This window comes from Sus scrofa, chromosome 1 (assembly GCF_054392235.1).
Source record: "Sus scrofa isolate SSC_HxYL_T2T_F1_AM1 chromosome 1, Sscrofa_HxYL_maternal_Yorkshire_Landrace_v2.0, whole genome shotgun sequence".
NCBI classification, from domain to species: domain Eukaryota; kingdom Metazoa; phylum Chordata; class Mammalia; order Artiodactyla; family Suidae; genus Sus; species Sus scrofa.
Window position 1 is genome coordinate 183,511,114 of NC_139383.1, and position 17,803 is coordinate 183,528,916.

The following is a 17,803-nucleotide window of genomic DNA, read 5'->3' on the forward strand; positions in this document are numbered from 1 at the left end:
TACTTGCCCATTTGTATATCTTCTTTGGAAACATGTCAGTTCAGTACCACTGCCCATTTTTTAATAGAAACAATATACACATTAGGCCAGATGGACTTAACAGACATTTATAGAACATTCCATCCAACAGTAGCAGAATATATAATCTTCTCAAGTGCATATGAAATATTCTCCAGGAGGGATCATGTGTAAGGCCACAAAATGATCTTAAATTTAAAAATATTAAAATCATATCAAGCATCCTTTCTGACCATAATATTTTGGAAGTAAAAACCAACTACAGGGAGAAAACTAGAAAATTCACAAAAATGTGAAGACTAAACAACATGCTCATGAACAACATGGGTCAAAAAAAATCAAAAGATAAATCCAAAAATATCTTGGAACAACTGAAAATGAAAACATGACATACCAAAATATGTGTGATGAAGCAGAAGTAGTTCTAAGAGATATATTTATACCTTGCTTTATCTGTCCTCCTCATACTCACATCCAAATCATGAGAGAATTCTGAATTCTCCTTGTAATACTTCAGATACAGTCCTTCATTACTATGTCTCTAGCTACCACCCTAAATAAGCCATCTAAATTTCTTTCCCAAGCCAATGTAACAAAATTGTAAGGATTCTTCCTTCTGGTACTCCTACATTTTCATGTCCATGAAGCATTCAGAGGGATAGGCTAGAGATTATCAAGTTGTTATTTAAAAAAGAATCCTCCTCAAAAAAATCTGCTTTTATTTTTATTTGATTGCTTTGTCTTCACTTTTATTTTACTTGTCTTTTGCTTCTCTCCCTCACTAGTTATTAGCTTGCTGTTACAGAGGCTTATTTCTATTGTTTGTTGTTGCTTTTGTGGAATCTAAAATCATATAACATCTGAAACATGAATACATGTTTGTTGAATGGAGGCATGGATTGTGAAACTTGGAATACACACACACACACACACACACACACACACACACACACATATACACATATATTCTTTTTAGGGCCATACCTGCAACACATGGAAGTTCCCAGGCTAGGGGTCCAATCAGAGCTACAGCTGCTTGCCTACCCCACAGCCACAGTTATGCCAGATCAGGCCTGCCTCTGCAACCTCTGCCACAGCTTGCATCAGTGCTAGATCCTTAACCCAATGAATGAGGTGAGGGATCAACCCCACATCCTCATGGATACTAGTCAGGTTCTTTACCCACTCAGCAACAATGGGAACTCCCAAACTGATATGTTTAATATCAGCATAGTGTTTAAATAAATTATGGGAAATATATTCAGTGAACACTTCGCTTCTGTATAAAAAATGTATATTTTTGTTTTATTTTAAATAAAATTCACTTTTTAGAAGAGTTTTAGTTTTGCAAAAAAGTTATAAAGATAGTACAGAGAGTTCTGTAATCCACATACAACTTTAGCTATTATTAACATTCTTACATTTGTATGGTATATTTGTTGCAAGTAATAGATTGATACTAAAACAGTATTACTGGAGTTCCTATTGTGGCTCAGTAATAACAAATCTGACTAACATCCATGAGGACACAGGTTCAATCCGTGGGATCACTCAGTAGGTTAAGGATATGGCATTGCCATGAGCTGTAGTGTAGGCTGACAGCTGTAGCTCAGATTTTACCCCTTGCCTGGGAACTTCTGTATGCTGCAGGTGAGCACTAAAAAGAAAAAAATTATTATTAACTATGCATACTTTATTCAGATTTCCTTGGATTTTTACCTAATATCCTTTATTATTTTCAGGGTACTATCAGGAATACCACATTATTCATCATTTTTTATCATCATGTCATCATTCAATTCATCCATCATTTCTCTTTCATGTACTCTTGGCTGTGAAAGATATCCAGATATTTCCTGCTTTTGATGACCTTGACAGCTTTGAAGATCAAGGGTCAGGTATTTTATAGAATGCTCCTCTATTGAGATTCATTTGATGATTTTCATATGGTGAATCTAAGGTTATGGCTTTTGGGAGGAAGAACACAGAAGTAAAGTGCCATTTTCATCACACAACTCTCAACATGACTTATCACAGTTGATGATGACCTTGAGAGTCTGGGTAACACAATGTTTGTCAAGCTTTATTGTAAAAGAACTCTTCTTTACCTCTCTTCATGCTGTGCTCCATGGAAGGAAGTTACTATGCTCAGCCCACAAGAGAGGAGATGGTAATTGTGTCATGCCTCATTGATGACAGAGTAGCTAGTAAATTATTTAGAATTTTCCTACATTGTAGATTTTACCTTCTTTTTTCCCCCAAGTTATTTATCTACATCAGCATGGACTCATGTATACTTATGTTACATTTTGGGTTATAATTAAACATAACTTTATTTTGCCATTCAAATGACTCAATAGGTTTGATCATTGGGAGGTTTTTTGGTTGTCTCCTGTGTCCTTTGGCATACTACATTCATTGCAGGTGTTGTATGGCTTGAGTGCTTCCTAACTTTCTGATATTATAAGTTCTCCAGTTAGTGTTGTACATTTCCTAGAACAGTCATTTCTCTGAGGAGCATTGCTTTTTTTTTGAATCAGAGAATGATGTGAGAAACCAAGATATAGTGCTAGGTGTACTCCTTACCTATGGGTTGTCATTTCTTTTGGTTTTCCTCAACTGAAAGAGCAGGGAAATATATACTTCTATACTAACCTATGTAAATACACATAAATCTATCAATATATCTATATTTACCATTCTATATTTATATTAAGCTAAACTTGATCTCATAATGATATCTAAACCTCTAATGAATTTATTATTAAATGAGTCATTCTAGTACTCCTACCTTTTCTTATCTGTAATTTCCGACTCTAGTATTGAAAAACCTGGCTTCAATTATGTGCCATCAACTTACCAAATTATTCAGTTCCATTACATATTTATAGAGTATCAAAATTGTTAACCTATAACCCTCTTGGTTTTTAACTTTATCAGTTAGAGTACATTGCTTATAGACAGTTTATTTTGTCTTGAATTTTACAGACACAATTCATTTCCAAATTTAAGTCAGCACCTTTTTTTTCCTACCCAGTTCAGTGAGATTGCTTCATTCATTTGTGTCATATTTAGATTTCTGATTAATTCATGTTGTGAATTCAGAATTGTTACACTCGCTCTCTTTTCTAGAAGAGGTTGTGAAGAATTGCTAATGGTTTTTTCCTTAAATGTCCTTTAAATCATCTGTAAAGCAATCTAGGTCTGATTATTTCTTTTCGGAGGGCTTATTAGTTATTGAATTAATTTCTTCAATTATAGGCCAACTAAGAGTATATATTTTTCCTTGCATGTTTTTTGATAGTAAGAGTCTTTCATAGAAGTGGTCTGTTTTATTTAAATATAAAATTTGTGGATATTGTGTTATGCATAGTGTTCCCTACTCTCCTTAACAGTATTTAATAAATAGAAAATTTACTGATGATATATATTTTGAGGGGGGAAACTTACCATTCTATCTCATTTTTGCTTGCAAATAATTTAATTGAAGTTATGGAGAACATTTTTCCTGTTGGGTTATGAAAAAAACTAAGATTTAATCTGGGTTCTAAAACACATTCTAGGAGTTCCCATAACGGCCCAGTGGGAACAAATCTGACTGGTATCCATGAGGATGCAGGTCAATCCCTGGCCTCCTCAGGGGGTTAAGGATAAGGACCTGGCATTCCTATGACCTGTGGTATAGGTCACAGATGTGGCTCGGATCCCTTGTTGCTGTGGCTATGGTGTGGGCTAGCAGCTATAGCTCTGATTTGACCCCTAGCCTGGGAAACTCCATATGCCATGGTGTTCTAAAAAAAAAAAAAAAGAAAAAGAAAAAGAAATAAAAAAAATTCATTCTAGTCACTATTAATTCTAAGAAAGATAATCAGCTCATTTATAAATTTTCATTCCTCCAATGGTGTAAAAATTAATGGGATTTGTAAATTAAAGCAAGAGCCTTTCAAAGGTCTTTCTGGCATTCAAATAAGGGAGTCACTAAAGAAATTAAAATTCAAAATAAATTTTTAATCCCTTATTAGATATACTTATTATTATTATGAAAATACTGCTAAATTGACTTTCCTTATGAGTAAAGGATACTGCACAATTACTGTGATGTCATGTGCTACCATGGTAACACAAGAGCTTATATTTTGCGGCTGAATTTATACATTGAAATAATGAAACTCATCAATCATTTTTATTTTCACAAAGTTGTCTATAGTATCCTTAATTTCACATTTGCATCTAGCATAAAACATACATTCATGTGTGTGTCAAAAGGTATTATTGCATTTTTGATAAGTAGAGACATTATAAATAAGAGCACTTAATTCAGTACTCAAATTCCCTTGGTTAAATGTAGAACCATCTCTACATGCAGGTATGACAATATATGTTTTTAAAAATACAGCTGTCTGTATAAATAAAATAAAGCATTTATAATTTATTGTACATTTACTTTGTCAACAATTATATGTTTGACATGTTATCACTTTTAATTTCATCAGCGAATTTTGTGTTAGGTATTATTATCTCTATTTTACATGTTTAAATATGTATGACACTTGCCAAATTCAAGCAATTAATAAATTTATGAACTCTGCTTTAAATCCAAATATTTTTAATTCCAGGCCTGAATTATAAAGCACTATATAATATCATCTATTACAACAGGTTTTCCAGTTACTCACATAAAATAGGAACTTGAAAGTTACATATGGTAATATTATGGTATATTCCTGAGAAAGTTGTTATAAGTAGGAAAGTTTTTATAATTATGAAAATTTCTATTGGAGTCCCCATTGTGGCTCAGGGAAACGAATCTGACTAGCATCCATGAGAATGCAGGTTCAAGCTCTGGCCTCAATCCGTGAGTTAAGGATCCAGCATTTCCCTGAGCTGTGGTGCAGGTTGCAGATGTGGCTCAGATTTGGCATTGCTGTGGCTGTGGTGTAGGCCAGCATCACAGCTCAAATTTGACCTCTAGACTAGGAAATTCCATATGCTGTGGGTGTGGCCCTAAAATAGAAAATACAAAAAAAAAAAAAAAGAAAATTTATTTTATTTTATTTTATTTTATTTTATTTATTTATTTTTTTTTGGTCTTTTTGCTATTTCTTCGGCCGCTCTCGCAGCATATGGAGATTCCCAGGCTAGGGGTCTAATTGGAGCTGTAGCCACCGGCCTACACCAGAGCCACAGCAACACAGGATCCGAGCCGCGTCTGCAACCTACACCACAGCTCACGGCAACACTGGATCCTTAACCCACTGAGCAAGGGCAGGGACCGAACCCGCAACCTTATGGTTCCTAGTCGGATTTGTTAACCACTGTGCCACGATGGGAACTCCAGAAAATTTATTTTAAAACCTGAAGATAATTTTTAATGAAGTAAAGCATTAATCTGTTTTATAAGTGTAGATTCATATAGATGATTCATTTATAGAAGATCATTTCTATATCTGTCAAAAACTATGTTGCATTGGTAGATTTACCTCTTAACAACTAGGTGATATGAGACAATTTATTAATGTTTTCCATAGTTTTATTAAAAACAAAATATAGTAAAGTATATTTACTGTGGGATTGATGGGAAGTGTATTAAAGTTACCCAGAGAAACACAACCAATAGGATGGATGAATATATATGTAGATAGATAAACATATATGTAGATAGATAGACAGATATAAGAAAAGATTTATTTTAGTAATTAGTTCACAGGGTTATAGAGACCAAGAAGTCCAGGGGAACCAGAAAAGCTAGTGATGTAATTCAATCTGAGTTTGAAGGCTCAGAACTGGGAACACTGGTGTCAATGGGTTGGAGGAGATGTGAGTTCCAGCTCAAGCCAAGAAAACAAATTCACTCTTCCTCCCCTTTTTAGTTCTATTCAGGCCCTCACTGGATTGGATACTGCCCAACAGCATTGGTGAAGGTGGTCTTAATCAGGGTTCACTTTTAAACACACTCACAGACACATTCAGAAATAAATGGGCATCCCTTGGCCTAATTGAGTTGATGCCATCACTGGTGAACGAAGTGAATTAAATGAGTTGCCACATAAAGTACATATACTTTTGAAATGGCTTTCCCTTAAATAAGCAGTAATAAATATAATTGTTTGCTATCAAATTTCTAGAGACAGGGACATAAACAGTTAATTCATGAGTTTGGTGAATTTGCTATAAGAAGTGCTTGATATATTACTTCACTAATGTGATATGACATAAGGATTCCCTTTAATTATGCACACAGGCTTACTGGGAAATATAGGGGATAATTAATATAATGAGTGAAATTATGCTAGCAACAATTTAGCTGGAATCACAATAGTAGATTCAGTGTAAGAATAAGAATCATTAATTTTACAAGTCTTAAATTCATCTTTATAAAATACAAAAATGTCCCACATAGTGGACTGAATTACCCTGTCACTGCACTCTTTACTATCAAAAGATTGTTTTTCCATTTAAAATGGCAATAAATTTGGAGAAATGTCTACAGATGGCCAAAAAAACATGAAAAAATGCTCAACATCGCTGATTATAAGAGAAATGCAAATCAAAACTACCATGAGATACCACCTCACACCAGTCAGAATGGCCATCATTCATAAATCCACAAATAACAAATGCTGGAGGGGCTGTGGAGAAAAGGGAACCCTCCTGCACTGTTGGTGGGAATGTAAACTGGTACAGCCACTATGGAGAACAGTTTGGAGATACCTTAGAAATCTATACATAGAACTTCCATATGACCCCACAATCCCACTCTTGGGCATCTATCCGGACAAAACTCTACTTAAAAGAGACACATGCACCCGCATGTTCATTGCAGCACTATTCACAATAGCCAGGACATGGAAACAATCCAAATGTCCATCGACAGATGATTGGATTCAGAAGAAGTGGTATATATACACAACGGAATACTACTCAGCCATAAAAAAGGATGACATTGCATGCCATTTGCAGCAACATGGATGGAACTAGAGAATCTCATACTGAGTGAAATGAGCCAGAAAGACAAAGACAAATACCATATGATATCACTTATAACTGGAATCTAATATCCAGCACAAATGAACATCTCCTCAGAAAAGAAAATCATGGACTTGGAGAAGAGTCTTGTGGCTGCCTGATGGGAGGGGGAGGGAGTGGGAGGGATCGGGAGCTTGGGCTTATCAGACACAACTTGGAATAGATTTACACGGAGATCCTGCTGAATAGCATTGAGAACTATGTCTAGATACTCATGTTGCAACAGAAGAAAGGGTGGGGGAAAAACTGTAATTGTAATGTATACATGTAAGGATAACCTGACCCCCTTGCTGTACAGTGGGAAAATAAAAAAAAAATTCAAATTATAAAATGGCAATAAATTATCTACCAATTATCACCTTAAATGTCAATGAACTGAATGGTCCAATAAAAAGACACAGAGTGGCTGAGTGGATAAAAAAGCAAAAGCCTTCAATATGCTGCCTACAAGAAACTCACCTTAGGACAAAGGATACATATAGATTGAAAGTGAAGGGGTAGGAAAAAATATTTCATGCCAATAGCCATGACAGGAAGCAGGAGTTGCAATACTCGTGTCAGACAAAATAGACTTTAAAATGAAGGCCACAGAGAAAGACAAAGAAGGACACTATTTAATGATAAAGGGATCCATCCAAGGAGAGGATGTTACTATCATCAACATATATGCCCCAAATACAGGAGCACCCAGATAATACAACAAATATTAACAGAAATAAAGAGAGAAATTGATGGGAATACAATCATAGTAGGAGACTTTAATACCCCACTCACACCAATGGAAAGATCCTCTAGACAGAAAACCAATAGAGATCCTAAAGGAAACAATAGAAAAGTTAGACTTAATTGATATCTTCAGGACACTACATCCAAAAAAATTGGAATACACATTCTTCTCAAATGCACATGGAACATTCTGAAGAATCAACCACATATTGGGCCACAAAGCTAAGCTCAACAAATTTAGAAGCATAGAAATTATTTCAAGTATCTTCTCTGACCACAATGGCATGAAAATAGAAATCAACCACAGGAAAAGAAATGAGAAAAAACCTACTACATGGAGACGAAACAACATGCTACTAAAAAACCAATGGGTCAATGAGGAAATCAAGAAGGAAATTGAAAAATACCTTGAGACAAACGATAATGAAGACACAACCTCTCAAAATCTATGGGATGCTGCGAAAGCAGTGCTCAGAGGGACATTTATAGCAATACAGGCCTTTCTCAAAAAAGAAGAAAGATCTCAAATTGACAACCCTCCACCTAAACAAATTAGAAAAAGAAGAACAAAAAAGACCTAAAGTCAGCAGAAGGAAGGAAAATATAAAGATCAAAGAGGAAATCCATAAAACAGAGATTCAAAAAACAATAGAGAAAATTAATAAAACCAAGAGCTGGTTCCTTGAAAAGGTAAACAAAGTTGACAAACCCCTGGCTAGATTCACTAAGAAGAGGAGAGAAAGAACCCAAAAAGGAGTTCCATCATGGTCCAGTGGGTTAACGAATCTGACCTAGAATCATAAGGTTGCAGGTTTGATCCCTGGCATTGATCAGCGGGTTGAGGATCCGGCATTGCCAGGAGCTGTGGTGTGGGTCGCAGACGTAGCTCAGATCCTGCATTGCTGTGGCTCTGGTGTAGGCCAGTGGCTGCAGCTCCAATTAGACCCCTAGCCTGGGAACCTCCGTATGCTGCATGAAGTGTCCTAAAAAGGCAAAAATACCAAAAAAAATAAAAATAAATAAATAGGAGTTCCCGTCGTGGCGCAGTGGTTAACGAATCCGACTAGGAACCATGAGGTTGCGGGTTCGGTCCCTGCCCTTGCTCAGTGGGTCAACGATCCGGCGTTGCCGTGAGCTGTGGTGTAGGTTGCAGACGCGGCTCGGATCCCGCGTTGCTTTGGCTCTGGCGTAGGCCGGTGGCTACGGCTGCGATTCAACCCCTAGCCTGGGAGCCCCATATGCCGCGGGAGCGGCCCAAGAAATAGCAACAACAACAACAACAACAACAACAACAAGACAAAAGACAAAAATAAATAAATAAATAAATAAATAAATAAATAAATAAATAAATAAACAAAATTCAAAATGAAAAAGGAGTAATCACAACAGATACTGCAGAAATACAAAAAAACATAAGAAAATACCATGAACAACAAATTTGACAATCTGGAAGAAATGGACAACTTGCTAGAATCTTACAGCCTGCCAAAACTGAATCAAGAAGAAACAGACCAACTGAACAGACCAATCACTAGAAATGAAATTGAAGATGTCATAAAAACACTCCCTACAAATAAAAGTCCAGGATCAGATGGCTTCACAGGTGAATTCTACTGGTGGCCATCCTCCTTAAACTCTTTCAAAAGGTTGAAGAAGAAGGAATACTCCGAAAGACATTCTATGATGCCACTATTGCCCTAATTCCAAAATCAGACAAAGATACCACCAAAAAAGAAAACTATCAGCCAATATCTTTAATGAATATAGACACAAAAATTCTCAACATAATCTTAGCCAACCAAATCCAACAACATATCAAAAAAATTATACACCATGACCAGGTAGGATTCATCCCAGGTTCACAAGGATGGTTCAACATACGCAAATCAATCAATTGCATACATCACATTAACTAATGAAAAGTCAAAAACCATATGATCATTTCAATACATGCAGAAAAATCATTTGACAAAGTCCAACATCCATTCATGATCAAAACTCTCGCCAAAGTGAGTATAGAGGGAATATTCCTGAACATAAAGCCATTTATGGCAAACCCACAACAAATATAATACTCAGTGGAGAAAAACTGAAAGCCTTCTCACTCAAATCTGGAACAAGACAGGGATGCCCACTCTCACCACTGCTCTTCAACATCGTTTTGGAAGTCCTAGCCACAGCAATTAGACAAACAAAAGAAATAAAAGGCATCCAAATAAGAGAAGACATAAAACTGTCACTGTATGCAGATGACATGATACTACACATAGAAAACCCTAAGGACTCCACACAAAAACTACTTGAACTGATCAACAAATTCAGCAAAGTAGCAGGATATAAGATTAACATTCAGAAGTCAGTTGCATTTCTGTATACTAACAATGAAATATTAGAAAAGGAATACAGAAACACAATACCTTTTAAAATTGCACCCCATAAAACCAAATAGCTTGTAATATACCTGACCAAGGAGATAAAGGACTTATATGCCAAGAACTATAAAACATTAATCAAGGAAATGAAGGAAGATTAAAAAAAATGGGAAGATATTTCATGTTCCTGGATTGGGAAAATCAATATTGTAAAAATGGCCATACTACCCAAAGCACTCTACAGATTCAATGCAATCCCTATCAAATTACCCATGACATTTTTCACAGAACTAGAACAAACAATCCAAAAATTTGTATGGAACCACAAAAGACCCAGGATCACCAAAGCAATCCTGAGAAACAAAAACCAAGCAGGAGGCATAACTCTCCCAGACTTCAAGAAATACTACAAAGCCACAGTCATCAAAACAGTGTGGTACTGGTACCAAAACAGACAGACAGACCAATGGAACAGAATAGAGAATCTGGAAATAAACCCTGACACCTATGGTCAATTAATCTTTGACAAGGGAGGCAAGAACATAAAATGGGAACAAGAAAGTCTATTCAGCAAGCATTGCTGGGAAACCTGGACAGCTGCATGCAAAGCAATGAAACTAGAACACACCCTCACACCATGCACAAAAATGAACTCAAAATGTCTGAAAGACTTAAATATACGACAGGACACCATCAAACCCCTAGAAGAAAACATAGGCAAAACACTCTCTGACATCAACTTCATGAATATTTTCTCAGCTCACTCTCCCAAAGCAACAGATATAAAAGCAAAATAAACCAATGGGATGTAATCAAAATGACAAGCTTTTGCACAGCAAAAGAAACCAAAAAGAACACAAAAAGACATCTTACAGAATGGGAGAAAATAGTTTTCAAACAATGCAATGGACAAGGGCTTAATCTCTAGAATATATAAGCAAATTATACAACTCAACAGCAAAAAAGCCAATCACCCAATGGAAAAATGGGCAAAAGACCTGAATAGACATTTCTCCAAGGAAGATATACAGATGGCCAACAAGCTCATGAGAAAATGCTCAACATTGCTGATTATAAGAGAAATGCAAATCAAAACTACCATGAGATACCACCTCACAACAGTCAGAATTTTAACACCTACTTAAAAGAGACACATGCACCCGCATGTTCATTGCAGCATTATTCACAATAGCCAAGACATGGAAACAACCCAAATGTCCATTGACAGATGATTGGATTAGGAATAAGTGGTATATATACCCAATGGAATACTACTCAACCATAAAAAAGAACAACATAATGCCATTTGCAGCAACATGGATGGAACTAGAGACTCTCATACTAAGTGAAATGAGTCAGAAAGACAAAGACAAATACCATTAACTTGGTCCTCACGCTGTACAGCAGAAAAAAATTAAAATATTAAAACAAGAAAAAAAATCACCCTACGATAGAAAGCAAGTGAACATTCAAAGTAGCCTCCAGGCCTCACTCATAAGTTTTATTTAAATTCCTAGACACAGGAACCTACCTATACAAAGAACTCTTTGAAGACCTTATATCACTAATATCACTTAGCACTTGCACTGGAAGGAGGGAGTTGATTGCAAAAGCTATAATCTTTAGAAAAGAGCCTTCTTGTGCTTTTTAAGGTGTTGCCTAGCTTGCCTGATAGCCCCACGAAGATAATCAGAACAAAAGCAGTTAAATAGACTTTTGCCACAGTCAGGATCAGAAACACTCACACAGTCCTTTCTTTGCACAGGCCCCTGTGGCTGCTTGGAGTTGCTATGTTTGTAAAGGTCCAGGTTAGAAAGAGAAGTCAATCTGCAATCATGAAGCATTTCTATGTAAGCACATCCAGGAAATAGCATAAAAAAATCTGAGAAGAAGGGGACTTGATTTTTTTCATTTATTCTCTCAACCTAAATAAAATTTCATTTTCATACCTAAAAAAAAAGATTGTTTTTTGGGTGTAGCATTACATAATTTTATATTAGCTAATCACAGAATTACATATCATATTTGCAAGATTAGACTTGCATATTGTACTTACCACATGTTTTTATTTCTGACCCTGCTAACAGTGTGATCTATTACTCCATCTTCTGAGACATAGCAGGAAGGTTACCCCATAAAACACTGGGAGAGTTTTAGTAGAAGATTTTTATGTGAAAATAAAGATAATTAGAAAAACATAATTAGTAACAAATAATTAATTATAATTACTAATTATAAGCTGTTTGGTCTAAAATCTTGTCAGCAGAAAAGGAACACATCAGAGAGAATAAATAAACTAGTCACAAAATATTTCTGTGCCTCAATTTTGGCATTTATCTCCATTCTACACATACAATTTCAGGGTCTCTGCAATCATGGTGAATGAGGCATTTTATTTCTACCAACTAAATTATTCTTAAAACTTTACCAAACCTCTTAAACTCTCTTTCTCACATTGAAGAATAGAACACATTTCCTCTATTCACAATCTTGATCAAGACTTTATTTACTATGTTATAAATAACGGCATATGGATTGCAAAGGATAAACCAAACATAAACAGAGTGGCATCTTCTTTCTTTTCAGTACCTACTTTAATTCCTTCTCAGACATTATGGCATTATGTCCTATATATTTATTGTCTTTATCTCTAGATTCTCAACACTTATGCGTGCTTCACTATTTTCATATTCATGTACTCTTAGCCCAGCTCTGCATCCCTAAACCACTTCCACTGCTTGTCTCCAATATATTTGCTTTCTCACTTGCCTAGAATTATTTGCATTAACAAATTTTAAACTGTAATGACTTTTGATTTTTTTATTGAAATATATCTCACTTTAAAAATTACATTAGTTTCAGGTATACAACAGAGAGTTTCAATATTTTTATTCATTATATACCGTAAAAACTTATTATAATAGTATTGACTATATTCTTTTGCTGTATATTACATCCCTGTGACTTATTTATTTTATAAATGGTAATTTGTACCTCTTAGTCCCCTTCACCTGTTTTGCCCATTTCTGTACCCTCCTCTGCTCTGGCAAACACAAATTTGTTCTATCTATAAGTCTGTTTCTGTTTTGTTTGTGTATTTGTTTTGTTTTCTATATTATATATGTAAGTGATAACATGTATTTGTCTTTTCTGTCTTACTTATTTCACTTAGCATAATAACATCTGTGTCCCTCCATGTTGTATGTATACAATATGTATTTAACTTCTTTATCCATTCATCTGCCAATGGACAATTAGGTTGCTTCTATATCTTGGATATTGTAAATAATGTTCTGATGAACATCAGGGGGCATATATCTTTTTGAACTAGTGTTTTTGCTTACTTCAGATACTACCCAGTGAAATTGTTGGACCATATCATAGTTCTAATTTTGAATTTTGAGGAGCCTCTGTACTGTTTTCCATACTGGCTGCACCAGTTTACACTCTCACCAATAGTGCACAATGGTTTCCTTTTCTCCACGTCTTTGTCAACATTTATAGTTTATTCTTTTTATTAATAGCCATTTTGACAGGTGTGAAGTTATATCTCACTGTGGTTTTTATTTGCATTCCCTGAAGACTAGCAATGTTAAGCAGGCTTTCGTGCCTGTTGACCATCTTCATCTTCTTTGGAAAGTGCCTATTCAGGTCTCTGCCTATTTTTTTTAAATTAAATTGTTATGTTGATATTGAGCTATATGTGTTCTGTATACATTTTGGCCATAAACCTTTTATTGGGCCTATAACTTGCAAATTTATTATTCAGTAGATTGGCTTTTGTTTGTTAATGGTTTCTTCCTGAAGAAGCTTTAGTTTGATGTGTTTCTATTTCTCAATTTTTGCTTTTGTTGCTGTTTCCTGAGGAGACATAGCCAAAAGTATACTGATAAGACCAATGTCAGGGAGTGTACTGCCTATATTTTTCCAGGAGTTTTATAGTTTTATGTCTTAAACATATGTATTTAATCAATTTTGAATTTATTTTTATATATGCTATGTGAAAATGGTCTAGTTTCTTTTCTTCACATTTAGCTGTCCAGTTTTCTCATCACCACTTATTGAACAGATTCTCTTTTCCACATTGTATATTCTTGCTTCCTTTGTCATAGATTAATTAATTTATCATAGGGATGTGGATATATTTTTGGCTTCTATTCTGTTCCATTGATCTACCTGTTTGTTTTTGTGCTGGTGCTGTGATGGTTTTATTACTATAGCTCTACAGTATAGCTCGAGGTCCGGGAATGTAATGCCTCAGGCTTTGCTCTTTTGTTTTTCCCCATCAAAATTTCTTTAGCTACTCAGGTTCTTTGTGGTTCCATGTAAATTTTAGGATTATTTGTTCTAGTTCTGTGTAAAATGCCATGGATGTTTTCATAGAGCTACCGCTGAATCCAGAGATTGCTTTGGTAGTATGGACGTTTTAACAATACACTTGACCTTTGAACAATTAATTTTAACTGTGTGGGTCTAATTATACACAAAATTTTTTAATAGTAAATATTATAGTACTATAGAATCTGTGGTTGGTTGAATCTATGGGCACAAAACTGTGGATACAGATGGCAAACTTTAAATTATACAGGGATTTTCAGTGCATGAGTGGTTGGTGCCTCTAATTCCTGTATAGCTCAAAGGTCACTGTATTAATTCTTATGATCCGTGAGCATGGTAGATTTTTCCATTTATTTGTGTTATTTTCAATTTCTTTCAGGTCATTCATCTCCTTGGTTAAATTTATTGCTAGGCATTTTATTCTTTTTTATGTGATTGTAAATATGACTGTTTCTTGATTTCTCTTTAGGATAGTTCATTATTAGCATGTAGAAATGCAACAGATTTCTGTATATTGTTTCTCGCAATTTTATTGAATTCATTTAGTGGTTATAACAGTTATTTGTAGGAGTCTGTAAGTTTTTTCACATATAGCATTATATCATCGGCAAATAGTGATAGTTTTATTTCATCTCTTCCAGTCTGGATGGCTTTTATTCTCTTTCTTTTCTGATTGCTGTGGCTAGAATTTCCAAACTCATTCTGTAAGGCTAACATTGCCCTGATGCTCAAACCAGGCAAAGACTACAGAAAAAAAGAAAAGAAAATTAAAGGCCAATATCCTTGATAAACATAAATGAAAATATCTTCAAAACAATAGTAGCAAGCGAGTTAAGGGGGCTCATCCTCTCAATGCTGGTCCCCAGGAGTGGGGTGCCCAATGAGGGGCTCAAACACCTTACTCTTTGTAAAGGATTTCCAAGTCTGTGATATCCATTTTTGCTTGTGGGCTGCCAGCTGGAAATGTGAGCCCTTATGGCATCTCTGTCCCTCCTACTCAGCTCAGCATTTTTGTTTTTTGTTTTTTTTTTAATGTATATCTTTAATTGTAAAATAGATGTTCTGCTGGTTTAGGTTGTTCTGAGAGTTATTCTAGATACAGTGTTAGTTTTGGTGTGTCTAAGGGAGGATTTCAGCATACAACCATTCTACTCTATGATCTTGATTGATCCCGCCCTTTGAACTTAATTATTGACAGTTATACAATCACACACGTGTGTGAAGAAGCTTGTTGTTTCTCTTTAATCCAGAGAATTTTGAAAGTTATCTTTAATTATTAATTAACTTGACAAATTATGTATAATTTATTAGACACTGAGTACTATGTTAGACAATGAGTTTCCCTTTCTAAAGTAAAAAGGAAAACTAAAAGGCACATCAATTTTGGAGTAAGGTAGGCCTGGCTTTGACTATCAGGTTTGAACATAGGTATATAATTTGAGTCCTTTTCAACACCTACCCTTTTACTGCTATGATTCAAATCCCAGTCATCTCAGACTTGTATTCTCACAGTCATCTCCTGTATCTCTTTCTGCTTTTGCACCTGTCATCTGGGTTCATTTTCAACCCTGCATCCAGAATGATTCTTTAAAACAAGGTCAGATCTTTTATTTTGTTTTCCTCCTCTGAAGAAAAATCTCCAGTGGGGAATCCCTAGAATGCTTTGTAAGTTTCTGCAAATTGTACTTTCTCCACCACACCCCTAACTCTTATCTTATCCCTTACTACTTTTTCCTAAGTCTCTCTCAGGCCCTTCACCTACATCAGATCTTAACTCAAAACACTATCACAGAGCATCTCCTAGCTACACTGTTATAATTGTAATAACTCTCAGTATCTGTTCTATTTCTCTGCTTTATTTTTTAGAGCTTGTCAGCATCTATAATATTATATATTATATTTATTAATATTGAGGAGTTCCCATTGTGGTTAATGAATCTGACTAGGAACCATGGGGTTGTGGGTTTGATCCCTGGCCCTGCTCAGTGTGTTAAGGATCTGGCGTTGCCCTGAGCTGTGGTGTAGGTCGCAGATGCACCTCGGATCTGGTGTTGCTGTGGCTGTTGCGTAGGCCGGCAGCTACAGCTCTGATTTGACCCCTAGCCTGGGAACCTCCATATGCCATGGGTGTGGCTCTAGAAAAGACAAAAAGGACAAAAAAAAAAAAGGATATAGTTACTAATATTGATATTTTATGTACATGACCACTAGAATGTAAGCCACATGAGATTTTGTTCTATTTTATTTCTTTGTTTCCCAGGCTTAGCATAGTAAGTACTCAAGAATAATTGGAATGAAAAAAATGAATGAATTGCAATGCTGCTGATTTTTAGATAAGTGATGTCAAATACTTTCTCAATAATCTGACCTTCAGAATCTTTATCATTGAAAAGAGTATAATGTTATAGTAATCATAATATCATTGAGAAGATTAAGTATAATTCACCAAGGGCTTAGTGGAGAGTAAATGATGGTTATATTGGCAGCATTTATTACTATTACTGGTTATTATTATCACTGCTACTAATTATTATCTATTACTACTAATTATTATAATAATATAGATATATTTAGTTAGCTATTTGTTTGAAACCATTGCAGGAAAGAAATGCCCAGAAATGAAAAAATCTGATTTTTTAAGTTTGACTAAATAATATCCATCCTCCTATTGTAAAAATCTAGAAAACTGGACAACTGTTAGATGACAGTTTTCAAATACTGACTGGGTAACAGTCAGGGAAGAACTGTGATCTGTCACTGAAAGAAGGAAAACAAATGAAGGGAGACCTAACAAAATTTTGACTTTCTGCCTGGAGACAATCTCAAGACTACAAAGCTGGGAAAGGAAAAGGGACAGAGCCCAGCAGTTTAGTTGAGTTGAAGAAACAAAAAGCAGAGTTCAAGGAAGCAGACTCAACAATAATTTTTTTAGGGAAAGTACTGGGAAGGAGATAATACAGAGATATTCAGAAATCAGTGAAGTATCCTCTTGAGTCTCTGACTGAATATCCACTTATATATCCAAAGGGTGAGATTTCATGAATTCAGGCAAAGTACAAATGCCAGGAAAGAATAATTGACATAAAATCCATGAACCAAACAATTGCTAGAAGTTATAGAGGCCTGTGAATCATTCAAGTTCACACCAGCCAGAGTAGAAAAACTTTATGAATACATAGAGCATTCACAAAACATCAAAAAGATTCATAGCTTAGTAGTAGACTGACTATAGGCTTTATGCCAGAAGGTCCCTAAAAAGTTGTACAAATAAACTTCAAAATGCTCAGCTTTCCTGTAGATAACTGTCTTTCAGAATTATTTAA